Genomic DNA, 14,892 nt, shown 5'->3' on the forward strand with positions numbered 1-14,892 from the left:
AGCTTGTTTTCTCTTCTGGAGAACAGGCATAGGGCCCTCAGATTTACTCTAGGGAATGGAGGAAAGGGGAGAAAAAAAAAAAAAAAAAAAAAAAAACCACGCCCCCTCTCCCCCCTCCCCACCCCCAGCAACAAAACAGAAAAACCCAAGCAACAAAAAACCCCAAATCGACGATAACAAACCCCCAAACCAACCAGAACCACCCCCAAACCACACCAAACTAAACCAAAACCCCCTTTCATTTCATTAGCATAATTTCCCAATAATGTTAAGTACATTTTTTTAATGTCTAAGACACTGAGTTGCAACTCAGTTTAAGACAAAGCTAAATCCAAAACTATAAATTAGTTGTGGATAGAAAGGTTTACATAATGGCACTGCTATTTTTAACATAGATATTCGAATATTTCCATTTCTTTCGATTTTGTTCCCAAGTAAACATTTTTCATAGACAAAGGTGAACTGAAGATTGCTTTTCAAGTTTATAGGCTGGAATTACTGCTGTGCAGTTAACGCTAATTCTTACAGGCTTACCTTTCAGCATTTTAGTCACTTTATATAACCCACAAGATGAAGCTAAGGATTAAGTAATCACATCATAGAAAAACAGAGAAACTGTAGTAATTATCACCATATAGTCAGCATTGTAACTTGGTGATTACTGCTCCTATTCAACCAATAAAACCCACACCAAGCTAGACACCACTGTAAACAATAGCCGTCACTTAATGACTACGAGATGCATCTGGTGCTTCCAGCATCATTTCAGGTTCTTAACCCGCCCACAGTAGAGTAACTTCACGTTAAATACTGTCACGGAGCATCTGTAGTAGCTACTGATTTTAATACTAAGGTTCCTCTTGGCACTATTACTCGGCAGCACAAAGTGAAACCCACAGTAAGAGTTATACTAGTTTCAGAATGCTAGACACCTCCCATATGATGTTAAAAAGAGATAATGACACAGAACACCACATACAGCAGTTTGACTAATTTCTCGTTTTTAAAAGTTGACTCTACAGGTGGTGTTCAAAAAAAACCCCTAGACTGGCGGGCCCATTACGTTAATGAACTACTCGGTCGTTATATAAGCAGGTACAGCTTCTGCACACAATGTGAGAGTACTGCACCGCTTGTCTGCAATACCAGCATTAGCAAAAAAATTAAATTCAGGAGCATGCCGACTTGAAAAGCATACTGCCAAACCAAAAAGCTACAAAGCTAAAAGGGCGAAAACAAGCGAGACGTTACAAACACGATCGCATTGTTCACCCTTCCTACCCCTTAGAAACAATAGATCTCCCTCTGCACTTCACACAGCTTGTATGTGGCGACTGCTTCAACCGCCGCCTCCAGACCTGCGAAGCGCAACAGCCCAGTCTTCCGAGGGAGTACGTAGCTGTGCATAGCAGAACCAGCCGACCGCCAGCCCCGGCGGTGCCTCGTTGCCGGCGGCCGTTTGGAGCGAGAGCCTGCCTGACAGGCCGGTTCAGCTGGAATGTTCTTGGCAGCGACGGTACCCTCCGCCATCGGAGACCAGAGCAGTTTCGGAACGAATAACAACGCCCTTCACATTTTTTGTTTTGGTGGGTCCCTGGTTGTTTGTTTTGGATTTTTTTTTTTTTTGGTTGATTGGGTTTGCCTTTTTTTTTTTTTTCTTTTTTTTTAAAGGGCAGGGAGACATCCAGCACTTACCCCTACCCCGCCTGCCAGGTACGTAAGACCCCAGCGCCAGTCAGGCTGGCTCCTCCCCGCCCCCCCTCTCCGCCCCCAGCGGCAGCGGGCTCGTCCCGGCAGGCTGGGGCCGGCAAAGTTCTAGCACCTTCTTCACCTCTCTCCAAAGTACTCCCGCGAGTACCATCGCCAACGCCCGCGCCATGCCGCCTGCTCCTTCTCCTGATGGAGGGCGCTGCTGTCACTCCCTCCCCTCAGCACAGACCAGCTGGGAAGGGGTGAAGCGGCACGGGGGAACCTCGAGCGGCAGGACACGCTGCCCCGCCGCCGAACACCTTCACTCGCTTGCTCACTCCCTGCCTGCCTGCCACGCTCCTACACACCTCTTCCCCTCCCTAGCCTCCCATTGAACGACAGCTAGTCGACGCCAATACAACAGCTCTTTCTGCTCAAGAGGGCGGGCACTCCCTCGCCTGTAGGCCAATGGGAACGCCGTTTCCTGAGTGGTGGTGTCAGTGAAGAGAGGCGGTGGGAGGGGGCCGGAGGAGGAGCAGGAGTTTAGGAAGAGGAGGGAATGGCTGTCATCAATGAAGTCATGTTCATAATCTAGTGTTTCGCCCCGGTTCCGGACTCGGGTGACTCACCGAGGGGGAGAAGAGCGATACCCAGCACGGCGCTCCTCCTGGGCGGAAGGTAAATATAGCTTACAACTCGGTCCGCCCCCCGCCCCGCTCCGAGTCCCTGGCACGGCGGTGCCTGTGTCGTTCTTTATTGTTAGTGATCACGCCGGCACGCACCGTGCCCACCTTCCCTTCCCCAAGAACGTCCCTTCTGGCCCTGGGCGCTGTCGTGCCACCTGCTTCCTCTCCACACCTTCTTCAGCACCCGACCCTCCCAAATATTTATATCCCCTAGTGGGTGGAGAGAAGAAAGTTTTGATCCGGTATTTCTGGAATAATCATGATGCAGATCTCCGGGTGGGAGGGAAAAATACCCAAAAGCGTCGCTGACGGCTGACTTGTGATTCAGCGGCACCCGCGAAAGGAACCGGGAGCGGCCAGGCGCCGTGCCCGCGCGCCGGTCGGCGCCGTGCGTAGTGTGCGGCGGGGTCGCTGGCAATTTTCACCGGCGGGCTCGTACGGCAAAACCCACCAGTTCGTGGCAATTCTTGCCGCGAACGTGTCACAAGCTCCAGGCGACAAGACCGGGAGAGAAATAGATCCGGGGGAGCGCCAGCCCACACTTCCCTCCACGCAGGGGCAGCTCTGTGGGCCGGGTGCGGCCTCGCCTACTGCTCCACCTGGCGTGGGCTTCTTGGTGGGCTGCGTTTCGGCGTAGGGTGAAGTTCACGGCGTCCGGCGACGGGAGAGTATGTTGTGGTGGAGCAGTTTCTCCGCTATGACACACGCTCGCGTAGACCCGACCGAGAAAAGGGAAGTGGGGTGGCATGAGGAGAGAGAAATATGGTGCATGAGGGAGCAGTCTTGCCTGTAAGAGTAGCGGCGTTCCACGGCAGAGCCAGGGAGGCCATGATCCGGATAATGTCTCTGGCTGCCTGTCATAAGCACTACACACACCGGGGAGGGGGGAGGAGGTGGAGACTGGAATTTCACCCTAGCTACGGCTCCTGTTGCTTTTCAGACTCTGTTTTTAACTGTACAGTCAAGTCCCTACTGCTGTAAAGGCTTCCCGATTCACTTCTTAAAATAGCTTGTGTCCGTCTACCCACCCCACCACCACCTCCGAGCGTTTTCTTTGCAGAAATGATGTCTCTCTCGCCCGGCCTTGCAGCAGTCGGTGAAACGGAGTAGCACAAACATGCGTTTGCAATTTTGTAATCGCCTTGCAAGCAAAAAGCATTTTATTTCCGGTGTGCGCGGATTGTTTGGGTTTTTTTTGGTTTTTTTTAATCGTGTCGGGGGGGAGCGAGGATGAAGGCACAGACGGATGCTCAGGTAGATGCGGCTTGTCTGTCCCGTCAGGAGAGGGTGGTCGTCGGCACCTGGAAAAGTTCTCTCCCGGGCGGGAGGCGGGGGCAGGCAGCAGGCTGCTGCAGCTAGCTGTCGGGCGGGGCACGAGGGCAGTGGAGCCCATCCCCTGGCCTCTATGGGAGAGAGGGAGGCGGTGGCAAGCGGCAGTGGCGGCTGGGGGTGGCCTTTCTCGTCCGTCTGCCTGTGCGAGCGGCGGCGGTGGAGGATCAGGAAGTCAAAGCCGCCACACACAGGCGCACAGACATGTTTGCTCGGCGTGACATGGTGGCAGAGGGAAGGAACGGCGGGGAGACGGGCCCAGCCCAGTCCTGAGGTATGCCCCTGCTGCTCATTCGCCTGACGCCGCCAAGACACCCTCTGCGCCGTCGAGGTACGGGGCCTTACGCGGTCCGCAGCCGGGAGCGGTGCAAGCATTCCTTCTGGGAGGGGAGGGGGAAGGGGAATGAGGCAGCTAGGATAAATCATCCGGGTAGAGACGTTTGAGAGCCGGTTTGCTGGAGCGAAAACTTTCCAGAAAGGCCGGAAGGGGAGAATAGGGCCCTACGGGTTGTGCGCGCCCGCCCCGGCGTCTTCGCGAGGGGTAGCGGCGGGCGGCCCGGCACTGAGGCCTAGGCGCAGCTTGGCAGGGCCGGAAGAGCCGCGCGGCCCTGCCGAGGCAGAGCGGTACCGCGGAGGGAGCGGGCGGCCCGCGGCCAGCTCTCTGTAAATGTGCCCGTGGCAGCACAGGGGCGCGGTGCTATCTCGCTCCCCCGCGCAGGTCCCATTAAGTTAGTGGTGCGGGGAGAAAGTGAGTTTTTCGTTTTGTCTCCCACCCCCGCCCCCAGATTGATGGTAGTGGAACAACAAATTGCGCACGGCTGGAAAAGTTGCAGTTCTTCTAAACTCGAACCGGTGTTACGCTTAACTGACATTTTTAATTCTGTTTTTTATTTTTTTCCTTTAAGTGTTCAATACGTTCAAGTAAGAGAGTGGTTAAGTGTCTCAGCATGACTAAATAGATCGAGCCGCAATTGGTTTTCTTTGCTATCTGCTGCTTCTGTTTGATAACCACTTTCCAAACTTAAGGCTAGTGCTGTGCTTTCTAAGATCTTTGATGAATATTTTGGATAGGTAAGTAAGTAACTGAAGAATTGAAACTATAAGAATTATTTGGTTTAGTTTTACCATTTTAAATACTCTGCATGATTTCTGTGGGAGCTATGACATGGCATTACTCTGCTTTCATAGTTTACTGTTTTCCTTTAGAATTCTTCAGTGTTACTTGTTTTTAACCATAGTCCCTAAGACCCAGACAATAAACATTGTACTGGAATTTAATTCTTTGGTAGTATACCAGTTTTGTGTTTGAGGTGGGGCAGTCTCTTCTGTGTAAGTTAATATTGTTGTGCAAATGAAGGCACACTTTGGGAACCTAATTGCCCTATTACTCTCTGACTGTTTCTTTGTCCTTTTGTTATTCTAAGGAAAAAAATTATGTACCAAAAAGATAAGATTTAAGGCAGATTTTTGTGCTCATCGGTATCAGTAACAGCGAAAAGTGTTTAAAAATTAAAGTATATCATACAGCAAATATGGAGTTGACAGAGGTGGGGGTAAAACTTCATTAAATACAGTACTTAATGAGTTATTTCTCAACTTTTGGAGTGGTATTTCTGTGGTGTTTCATAGAACGTGTGCCAGAAGACTGTGTTCAGAGCAGTCTTAGATGTTTCATTTTGTTCATTTCTGAAGTGATCTGAGAGGAATTTCTTGTCAAGTTTTAAGAATGCTTTCACCAACACCTGAGGCTTGAAAATTGACAAAAGAATAAGTGCTCCAGCTAGCATTCTTAGAATAAATACATTCTTGACAAAGATCTGTATGAAATTAATATCTGCAGCTATATTTTCTCTCTTTCTGTTGGACTTTTGAAGCTAGGGTCAGAATGTGCACAGCAACAACTTTGAAAAATACCAGCACTTTCACCTGCATCTTTCATGGTCCTGATTAGTAATATTGCTTTAAATAAGTGTTCCTTTTCAGTAGGAAACTTTTCATTCTTCCTGTTACTAAGAACGTTTTTGCAAATTAGTCACTAAAGTTCTTATTATGTTTTATGTGTGCTGCTGCAGTTGAAGTTCTCTTTGTGTAAAGAGTGCTTCCTGGACCTTCACTTCTTTTGAAGTTTATTCCTTTAGTTCTATTTTTGTGTGATCTCTAATGGAGTTGTAAGCACAACGTTATGATGTGAGATCATTTTTCATGAAAATGGCAGCAGAGAAAAACTTGTACCTTGTTTGAAAAATAGAATAAGAAAGGATGAATGAAAAAAAAGGAGTAAGACTTGCTTAAACACAATATCAGTAGTTTGCAAACATAGCAGAATAGGAAGACTAATACTGAAAACTGGTTTTTTTGTACCTGACACAAGTAAAGTAATTGCTTCTTAAGTGTAAACATTTCCCTGTTTATCTCCATTTGGTAGAGGTTACTTCCTTTGTATCACTGCAGGGTTTGAGCACCCAGGTGGATGATTTGGAGCTTTGGGAAGAATGTTAAAATTAAGTTTGTTGTTACAGAAACGATACCTTTTTGTATCCTCACCAATACCTTACCTTAAGTAAATTGTATTGAAAACAGTCTTCTGCCATCATTCTACTATTCTTTCCTGTTTAAAGACATGTGACTGTCAGTAATAATGGTGAATTCCTTTCATTCTGCCTATCTCTCCTTAGCTTTTGATTTTCAGAATCTAATGTGAAGGTGTTTTTCAATAACTGTGATTAATACCTCTACTAAAGATCATGGTATGGAAACTTAATCCATAACCAGTTAGTGTTGCCAAGAGTCAGTTTTATGTGCCCGAAACATACAGTGGAATCTACATATGTACCAAATGTGGACTTGGGCATTATCTACTGTGACTGTGGTGATTATAAGGCAATTAAACTGACTGTAACTGTCTGTCCTCTTTTCCTTAAGTCTGTTGCCTTTTGCAGCAAGGCCATCAGAAGGGATCATATGTCTGTAGCCTCTTCATTATGGCATCATAGCTTAGCCTAACTTGTGTGAACTCTGACTTGCAATGATGCCTTTTGACTATCAGTAGTACATTCCTTCCCCAGCTGTTAGCCATGCTAACAGCTAATTTGTGGTACTAATTTTAGTTTTTCATAAGAAAATATGCTGTAAGTTAGACTAGTTGAGAAGTTGCTTTATGAAAAACAGCTACACAGTAGGAGTAAGATTTTCTACCAGAATATTTGTAAGGAATTGAAGGTGACCAATATTAGGACTGTCATCTTAAAGTAAACTGTCACTGCAAGTGAAAAGGGGGTGCATGTAGACAGTCTTTGGTTAACAGCTAGGCAAATGGCTGAGCAGTGTCTAGAGGTTTTAGTCTCTGGCTTAAGGGTCTGCATATGCAATTAGGGTGCAGCATTTATGCACCCTAATTTTGCAGTTTAAACTGCAAGTTCCCTTCCAGAAGATTTTGAAGTTAAGTTAGATAAAAGAGTATGCAAAGGCTTCTCTTGGGTGAACTGAGTAACTTTGGTTGAAGTTAATTGAAGATTTGACTCTTCTCTATACTGGTTTTTTGGTTGTTTTGTGTAAACCTGTTTATTGATTGATGAAATTAAGTAGTTAAATCCTGATAACTGTTAATGCAGTCCTGTGGGGCTGTACAAGACAAACCACTTATTTGCTTCTACATCAATTGTCATTATTGATCAATTACTAAACTTCGAACACCTTCATTCCATTACAGTAAGCAGATTAAGCATGTACAAGGGGTCACTGACAATATAATTTCATGTTTTCTATGATGGTGTAATGAAGATAACTCTTTTACCCTGTAGTGTATAATTTCACAGTATATCTTTTGAAAGCCACTTAAAATCATGGCTTCAGTTGGTGATATGTGGAGAGAAATAAACTGAATATTTTTCTGTGAGGGCAAAAATTACAGTCTGCTTTGCAGTGGGTATGTGGCTTTTGAGTGGATCCACATTTCCTTTTAATCAGATCTAAGTGATGCAATTTCCACTTTCCGCTACCTATACAAGGCAGGAGGTCTGGCTAGAACGTCCTGGCTGAAGTTCAATTTAGGTTGCCTCAGTTGTGGAAAGAGAGCATTTGGATGATGAAGGAAAACAGCTAGAAAAACTATAAATACTTACTGCTCCATCTGTTCTTAAATGCGATGTGTGCACTGGTTTGAAGGATATCATCTCTGGATCTTTCTGGTGTCCAGCTAGTCTTGAGTTCTGAAGTAGTGCAGATGTTTCTGTTGTCTGCTGTGTTTTAGTTTTGCATCTACTGATACTGTATACTTTCTTTGTATGAAGGAAATTCATACCTTTGGGTTTGTAGCAGGTTTCTACCAAAATGTATGTAGTATGCTTGGATGCATGTTACAGTTGATCCTGAAACACTGAACTGATGGATACCCTGTTGTACATCTACAAAAGTGATAGTGCAGAAACATTTATGCTTAGGGAAAGTTCTCCAAAACCATTTATGCTACAAATAGTTAAGCAGTGATTCTAAGTCTCTTTCTTCATCATCAGCTGTTGGGTTTGTGTGTCTTCTTCTACTTACATCTGACTAAAGTCATCTTGACAGTGATAGATTTATTTTTTCCCCTCTCTGTCTCAACTCTGCTGTCTCCAAATGGAAGTGAAGAAATAAATGCTCTGAGACCACAGTGAGAATTGGGTGATTGTCCACATCTAATTCAGTCTCCACTAGTTTAATTTCGGGCTGTGCACAGAATACATTCGGTGATACTGATGTAAATAAGCCTAAGAAGTTATAAAGGACTGCAGTTCAAAAAGAGGTAGGTCATACTTCAAGTCTTGTGAATAATACTGCTCCCATGAGAGTTTTGAGGAAATTTTAACATTGGTCACTTGAGAAGCAGTTAGCGTGTAATGCTTTTGAGAAGTAAGGCCAGCAGCCTTATTTAGGACAATGAGATGGAAGTTCGTTTTTGTTTTTCTTATAAGCAATTATTTCCACACCCTGCCCCACCTCCCACCCCCCTGCCTTACTTTGCTATTCTGGCAGGCACAATTCATTAAAAATCAGTCCAACCAAGTTGGTTTGTGGCAGAGAGTTGGCTTCATTTTGCTTTTTTCAAGTATAGGGACCAGAATTTTTGCAAGCTAATGACAGTGTTATCTAGATGGAGCCTGGCCACTGTTGTACCTGTTGTCGCTTCGTAGGTTTTTTTGCTTTGACTTTAGTGAGATTTTTATATGAACCCTAGGAATTAGATAGCTAACTCGTACTGGTTCTTAATGTGAGCAGATGCCTGATTTCTGCAGGGGTTTTATGCAATCTCAGACTTAGTAAATATAACTAAGCTATTTTTGAAACTTGTTAAATTGCTTTTTATCAATTCTCCCGTATTTGGCAGAGTCATGTGTCATGTGTTCTGGGTTATGGCAGTGGCTATTTTTAAAATTTGTGTGGACTACTCTTGCTAAACAAAATTACTTTTTATGTCCATGTGTATCTCTGGAAGAGATTTATTACTTGCTTTCAGGTAGTATTTTCCAACATTTTGTGTTCACCTAATATAGATATTATAGATATTATTTTTTTTTTTAATTTTTATTAATCTGGTGGTTGGGTTTTTTCATAGAATCAAGAAGGCTGGAAGAGACCTCAAAGATCATCGAGTCCAACCTGTCACCCTACACCTCATGACTATCTAAACCATGGCACCAAGTGCCACGTCCAATCCCCTCTTGAACACCTCCAGGGATGGTGACTCCACCACCTCCCTGGGCAGCACATTCCAATGGACAACCACTCTCTCTCTGAAGAACTTTCTCCTCACCTCCAGCCTAAACCTCCCCTGGCGCAGCTTGAGCCCGTGTCCTCTTGTTCTGGTGCTGGTTGCCTGGGAGAAGAGACCAACCCCCTCCTGGCTACAACCTCCCTTCAGGTAGTTGTAGACAGCAAAGAGGTCACCCCTGAGCTTCCTCTTCTCCAGGCTAAACAGTCCCAGCTCCGTCAGCCTCTCCTCACAGGGCTTGTGCTCAAGGCCTCTCACCAGCCTCCTTGCCCTTCTCTGGACATGCTCCAGCAATAAAACATCTTTCCTAAACTGAGGGGCCCAGAACTGGACACAGTACTCAAGGTGTGGCCTAACCAGTGCTGTGCACAGGGGTACAATGACCTCCCTGCTCCTGCTGGCCACACTATGCCTGATGCAGGCCAGGATGCCATTGGCTCTCTTGGCCACCTGGGCAGACTGCTGGCTCATGTTCAGGTGGCTGTCAACCAGGACCCCCAGGTCCCTTTCTGTCTGTCTGCTCTCCAGCCACTCTGACCCCAGCCTGTAGCTCTGCATGGGGTTGTTGTGGCCAAAGTGCAGCACCCGGCACTTGGATTTGTTGAATGCCATCCTGTTGGACTCTGCCCATCTGTCCAGCCTGTCAAGGTCCCTCTGCAGAGCCCTTCTACCTTCTAACAGATCAACACCTGCTCCCAGCTTGGTGTCATCTGCAAATTTACTGATGATGGACTCAATCCCCTCATCCAGATCATCAATAAAGATATTGAACAGGATGGGGCCCAGCACTGATCCCTGGGGCACACCACTAGTGACAGGCTGCCAGCTGGATGGGGCACCATTCACCACCACTCTCTGGGCTCAGCCCTCCAGCCAGTTCCTAACCCAGCACAGAGTGCTGCTGTCCAAGCCACAGGCTGACAGCTTGGCCAGGAGTTTGCTGTGGGGGACAGTGTCAAAGGCCTTGCTGAAGTCCAGGGAGACTACATCCACAGCCTGCCCCACATCCACCAGGCAGGTCACCTGGTCATAGAAGGAGATCAGGTTGGTGAGGCAGGACCTGCCCTTCCTAAATCCATGTTGGCTGGGCCTGATCCCTTGGCCATCCTTCAGGTGCGCAGTGATTGCCCCCAAGACAATCTGCTCCATGATTTTCCCTGGCACTGAGGTCAGGCTGACAGGCCTGTAGTTCCCAGGTTCTTCTGTTCGTCCCTTCTTGTGGATGGGCGTCACATTGGCCAGTTTCCAGTCTTCTGGGACCTCTCCAGTGAGCCAGGACTGGTGGAAAATGATGGAGAGAGGCTTGGCCAGCTCATCTGCCAGCTCTTTCAGCACCCTAGGATGAATCCCATCAGGTCCCATGGACTTGTGAATATCCAAGTGACTCAACAAGTCTCGAACTAATTCCACATGGATTTCAGGAATACAACACTGCTCCTTGACCCCATCGACCAGTTCAGGAGGCCAGTTATCCTGAAGTCCTCCTGCCTTACTGTTGAAAATGGAGGCAAAGAAGGTATTTAGAATCTCAGCCTTCTCCTCATCCTTAGTTACAATGTTACCCTCCACGTCCAACTATGAGTGGAGGCTCCTCTTGCCCCTCTTTTTAGCATTAATATATTTATAAAAATGCTTTTTGTTGTCCTTCATGGAAGCGGACAGTTTAATTTCTAACTGTGCTTTTGCCTCTCTAATTTTTCTTCTACATGATCTAGCAACATCCTTAAACATATCACTAGCTGCCTTCCCCCCTTTCCAAAGGCGATAAACCCTCTTTTTTTCCCTTAAATCCTTCAGGAGCTGCTTGCTCATCCAGGCCGGTCGTCTTCCCCGCCAGCTCGTCTTATGGCATGTTGTGGTGGTTTGGCCATGGCCTGGAGGCCAGATGCCCACCAAAGCCGCTCTATCACTCCCCCTCTTAAATGGACAGGGGAAGAGGGGAGGAAGAAAAAAAAATTGACCAAAGCTAATAATAACATAGAAGCGAATTTAATAACAATAATAGTCAAAAGCAATAGACCGCGCGGAAGCAAGAGAGAGATGTTAGTCTCTACTTCTCATCAGCAGGACGATGGTCGGTCTCGGGAAGTAGGGCTCTCTAAGCTTGATAGTTGCTTGGGAGGATAGACGCCATGGACCAATCCCCCCACTTCCTTCTTTTACTTCATTCTTATATCTGAGCTGACGTCATATGGCATGGAATACTTCTTTGGCCAGTCCAGGTATGCCAGCTCAGCCATGTGCCCTCCCAAGATCCTGCCCATCCCTCAATGTACTCCTGGGGCAGGGAAACATTGAAAAGACATAGCCTGGGTACTTATTCAACAGTAGCCAAAACACTGCTATGTTATCAACTGCTGCTGCAAAACACAGCACTGGAGAATTAACTCCAGCTTGGCCAAGCCCAATACAATCTCCACCCCTTATTCCATACCATTTGCGTCACGCTCAGGTTCTACACAATTCAATACCTTTCATCATCTCATTTGATTCTCATGCTTAAATCCTTTCTTACTCGTACTCGTGATTCAATCTACATACTTAAACCATCTCAATATTTCACACAAAGAGACCCATATAAAAATATAAAAAAAAAGTTCTTCTGCTCCTCCAGATGTTACTTAGGAGTGTTCAGGATAGGAGAAGCAGGATATTCCACTCTTGGACACCAACACCAGCTTGGTCTCAGCCATTGGGTCGCTCTTGTTCTTCACAGGCCTTCATCAGTTTGAATCCTTCTCACTTTCTGACTTTCTGCAACATACAACTCGCATTACTCACATCTCAAATTACCTTTCCTCCAATGTCATATCTCCTTGAGGCACACACTGGGTTTCCCCATCCTTTCTCATTACCCACCAAGTACATCCAGGCCCCTGAGCAAAGACAATCCCACGAATGGGTTTGCCTTTCCCCATAGGAGGAGCAACCCACACTGCCTTTCCCAGCCACTTTCCCATGTGCACTACAGGGACTTTATCTCCCCCCACAGTGTGCAAGGGTTCTGTTTGGGCAGAGCCAGGACGGTTAACAGATCCTCGGGAATTAACCAGCCAAGTAGCTTCTGCTAAATTTGCCTCCCAGTGCCTCCATGCCCCATTACCCAATGCCTTCAACATAGTCTTTAACAGTCTGTTATATCTTTCAATCTTCCCAGAGGCTTGTGGGTGGTAGGGAATGTGATACACCCATTCAATGCCATGTTTTTTGGCCCAGGAACTGATGGCATTGTTCCTGAAATGAGTCCCATTGTCAGATTCAATTTGCTCAGGTGTACCATGTCGCCACAGGATTTGCCTTTCAAGACCTAAGATGGTGTTCCGGGCAGTGGCATGGTTTACAGGATATGTTTCTAGCCAGCCTGTAGTTGCTTCTACCATGGTGAGGATGTAGCGCTTGCCCTGGCGTGTTTGTGGCAGTGGTCCGATATAGTCAATCTGCCAGGCCTCACCGTAGCGAAAACCCAGCCACCGCCCTCTGTTCCAGGGAGACTTAGCTCTGGTGGCTCTCTTGATGGCAGCACAGGTTTCACAGTCATGTGTGACCTGCGTGATGGCTTCCATGGTCAAGTCCACCCCTCGGTCTCGAGCCCATCTGTACGTAGCATCTCTTCCTAGATGTCCCGATGTTTCATGGGCCCATCGAGCTACAAACAGTTCACCTTTACGTTCCCAGTCCAGATCCACTTGGGCTACATCGATTCTGGCAGCCTTGTCTACATGCTCATTGTTTTGATGTTCTTCATTAGCACGGCTCCTAGGTACATGAGCATCAACATGGCGTACCTTCAGAGTCATGTTCTCTATTCGAGTGGCAATATCCTGCCACAATGGAGCAGCCCAAATAGGCTTGCCCCTGCGTTGCCAGTTGGTCTTCTTCCACTGTTGTAACCATCCCCACAAGGCATTAGCCACCATCCAAGAATCTGTGTAAAGATAAAGTATTGGCCATTTCTCTCTCTCGGCAATCTCTAGAGCCAGTTGGATGGCTTTCACTTCTGCATACTGACTCGATTCACCTTCTCCTTCAGCAGCTTCAACAACTTGTCTTGTAGGACTCCATACAGCAGCCTTCCACTTTTGATGGTTTCCTACCACATGACAGTATCCGTCAGTAAACAGAGCGTAAGGCCTTTCATCTTCGGGTAACTCGTTGTATGGTGGTGCCTCCTGGGCACGAGCCACCTCCTCAGGTGATGCTCCGAAGTCTCTGCCTTCTGGCCAGTCCATAATCTCTTCCAGAATTCCTGGGTGGTTGGGTTTCCCTAGTCGAGCTCGCTGCATAATCAATGCTGCCCACTTACTCCATGTAGCACTAGTCGCATGATGCGTAGAAGGGACGTTCCCTCTGAACATCCAGGGCAGCACAGGTAACCTGGGTGCTAAGAGGAGAGGTGCTTCTGTACCCACTACTTCTGAAGCAGCTCCAACTCCTTCATAGGCTGCTAGAATCTCCTTCTCAGTTGGTGTATAGTGGGCTTCTGATCCTCGATATCCTCTACTCCAAAATCCCAATGGCCGACCTCGGGTTTCACCTGCTGTCTTCTGCCAGAGGCTCCAAGTAAGACCATGTTCCCCGGCCGCGGTGTAAAGGATATTTTGCACCGATGGTCCTGTGCGGATGGGCCCAAGTGCCACTGCACGAGCTATCTCTTGCTTGATCTGTTCAAAGGCTTGTTGTTGCTCACTGCCCCATTCAAATTGATTTTTCTTCCGAGTTACTCAATAGAGAGGGCTCACAAGCTGACTATATCCTGGGACATGCATTTTCCAGAACCCCACAAGGCCTAGGAAAGACTGTGTCTCTTTCTTGTTGGATGGTGGAGACATGGTTGCTATCTTGTTGACCACGTCCATAGGTACATGACGGTGTCCATCCTGCCATTTTATTCCCAGGAACTGAATTTCTTGTGCAGGTCCTTTGACCTTGCTCTTCTTTATAGCAAATCCAGCGTTCAGAAGTATCTGAGTAATTTTTTCTCCCTTTTCAAACACTTCTTTTGCCTCGTCACCCCATACAATGATGTCATCAATATATTGTAGATGTTCAGGGGCATCACCTTTTTCCAGTTCAGTGTGAATCAGTCCGTGACAAATGGCGGAGCTATGTTTCCACCCTTGGGGCAATCGATTCCAGGTGTATTGTACACCCCTCCAGGTGAAGGCAAATTGGGGCCTGCACTCTGCTGCCAATGGAATTGAGAAGAAGGCATTGGCGATATCGATGGTAGCGTACCATTTGGCTGCCTTCGACTCCAGCTCATACTGGAGCTCTAGCATATCTGGTACAGCAGCACTCAGTGGTGGCGTCACTTCATTCAGGCCACGATAGTCAACCGTTAATCTCCACCCTCCATCAGACTTCCGCACTGGCCAAATGGGACTGTTGAAAGGTGAATGTGTTTTACTGATCACTCCCTGGATCTCCAGCTGGTGGATCAGT

The 14,892-nt window shown here is 47.0% G+C and overlaps 1 protein-coding gene across 1 annotated transcript in view; it reads left to right on the plus strand.

The window, feature by feature from the left end:
• Positions 1-2,342: 2,342 nt before the first annotated feature.
• The window catches only part of SMARCA2 (SWI/SNF related, matrix associated, actin dependent regulator of chromatin, subfamily a, member 2), a 126,341-nt gene continuing 113,791 nt past the window's right edge, over positions 2,343-14,892 (plus strand). The window contains exon 1 of the mRNA XM_054397865.1: positions 2,343-2,367. The gene's annotated coding sequence lies outside the window, so the exon portion shown is untranslated. The remainder of the gene's footprint in view (positions 2,368-14,892) is intronic.

The sequence above is a fragment of the Indicator indicator genome, chromosome Z, assembly GCF_027791375.1.
Source record: "Indicator indicator isolate 239-I01 chromosome Z, UM_Iind_1.1, whole genome shotgun sequence".
NCBI classification, from domain to species: domain Eukaryota; kingdom Metazoa; phylum Chordata; class Aves; order Piciformes; family Indicatoridae; genus Indicator; species Indicator indicator.